Source organism: Myxine glutinosa, chromosome 5 (genome assembly GCF_964187855.1).
Source record: "Myxine glutinosa chromosome 5, kmMyxGlut1.1, whole genome shotgun sequence".
In the NCBI taxonomy this organism is placed as follows: Eukaryota; Metazoa; Chordata; class Myxini; order Myxiniformes; family Myxinidae; genus Myxine; species Myxine glutinosa.
Genome location: NC_136265.1, coordinates 7,208,730 through 7,210,647, shown reverse-complemented (window position 1 = coordinate 7,210,647; position 1,918 = coordinate 7,208,730). Strand labels below are relative to the sequence as shown.

Below are 1,918 nucleotides of genomic sequence, written 5' to 3'. Positions count from 1 at the left end.
ACAAGCTGGGACAGGTAGAAAAGATATGTAACAATAAATGACCAAAGAACAATTATCTTCTTCCTGATGTATTCCTGATGTATATATATGTTATACATATGATAAACTCGCTCTTCATACAAAACACCCGCATGACCCTTTATATCTGGATCAAGATTCCCACCCCAGGTAAACAACTCGATGGAGGCACGTCATAGAAATCCCACAGCCGTGAAACCTCCAATCGATAATATAGAAAATAATTATGGATCAAAATGTGATCGAAACACGACAAGATTCACATTAGTTTCCTCAAAGAAATACCATTTCTATTGCGAGCACAATGAATGTCATGACGTCCTGAAAGGTGATTCTCTTACTCACATGGATTGTGAAACGTCCGCACAACGCTCCTTGTTGTTGTCTCTTCCGAACGTGTGTCTAAGTCGAAAAAGATTGAAAAGTCAATTTATTGTACATTCCCTGAGGTAGATATATCCAAAATCAAGTTTTCAAAAGTGCAGATGGGGGTGAATGAAATTATTTACTTCACACGCTTCCACAGGGTGTTTTTCTCCTTCTTTGGTGAATCGTGTGGAGGTGAGGAGTTCAGATCAACGTCTTTGATTGATGATGATGGAAGCATCTTTGATTCCCTGAAAAAGAACAGTTTTCTTTCATCCACAGCTTAATACAGGTGTGCTAAACCGGAAAACATGAACACATTCTCCATTTCAACAAATCTTTTCTTTCCTTCAGACACCATAATGACACATAAAACCAGGTAAAATAAAACTAGAGCGGCACTCGGTAGAGCGCATACCTCCACAGGTGAACAGTTTATGGTTTCTATCCACTGATAGGCCGGATCTGGATTCGGACATGAACCAAAATCTATTGTTCTTGTCACCGAACCAACACGTCCACCAAGTTTATTCATAACTCGTCCATAACTTCTTTTGACATCATGTTATACGAGAGAAATACCTGTGCTACGCACAGGTGGGAGGCCAGAAGCAAACAGGCGATGCAGATACGGTGAATGCTAAAGCATGAAATCAATAAATTCCACATTCCTGTCGCACCTTCAGTCGCACGTCAGACATGGACAGCAAGTTCGTGAAGGACTTCCATGAAAAACGTTCCTGTTCGCAAACAAACGGGTTCGTTCACGTAGAGAAACATCGATCGTGGGTCCGTGGCGAATCTGGATATGGCGATGGGAAAATATCAGAAATTGAAGGCTTTTTTATTTTAAACGATTCATATAAACATTCGTTGAATCAAATCACACGCGAATCATCAAAATCTAAACAGTATCTTGAGAATTTCAATACAAGCCACATCACTGTTCATATCGGTAAATATTATTCCATCGTGTTTCAAATTGTAATCGATACACGATGATCGTGATGATCGTGATCGTGAATCGTGATCGATAATAGTTTCACATTCGCTATGTCGTATGTACTCCCGATACGTGTACCAGATTCCCGATACGTGTACCTGTACCAAATGAACAGTGAAAAGGATTTTGAGCCGATAGGTGTTACGGCCTTGGCAAGATCGATGGAGACAGCGATCTGTGAGATCTGATCCTCCTTCATGCCGAAGTGCAGATCCTCCTTCACGCCACATCCCATCGTTGCAGCCGTGCAGCGATCGGTGCAGTCGTTTGTGCGGCACACGGTGCAGCGATTGGTGCAGCCGTTTGTGCGGCACATTGTGCAGCGATCGGTGCAGTCGTTTGTGTGGCACACGGTGCAGCGATCGGTGCAGTCGTTTGTGTGGCACACGGTGCAGCGATCGGTACAGCCGTTTGTACGGCACAAGGTGCCGCGATCGGTGCAGTCGTTTGTGCGGCACACGGTGCAGTGATCGGTGCAGTCGTTTGTGTGGCACACGGTGCAGCGATCGATGCAGTCGTTTGTGCGGCACA

At 44.0% G+C, this 1,918-nt stretch overlaps 1 long non-coding RNA gene across 1 annotated transcript; it reads right to left on the bottom strand.

The window, feature by feature from the left end:
- Nucleotides 1–363: 363 nt before the first annotated feature.
- On the bottom strand, nt 364–1,167 carry LOC144892197 (uncharacterized). The gene is made up of 3 exons (XR_013623402.1): nt 1,065–1,167; nt 528–635; nt 364–420 (listed from the first exon to the last, which is right to left on the bottom strand). It is a non-coding gene; the product is annotated as an uncharacterized LOC144892197 (long non-coding RNA).
- Between the last annotated feature and the right edge of the window lie 751 nt (nt 1,168–1,918).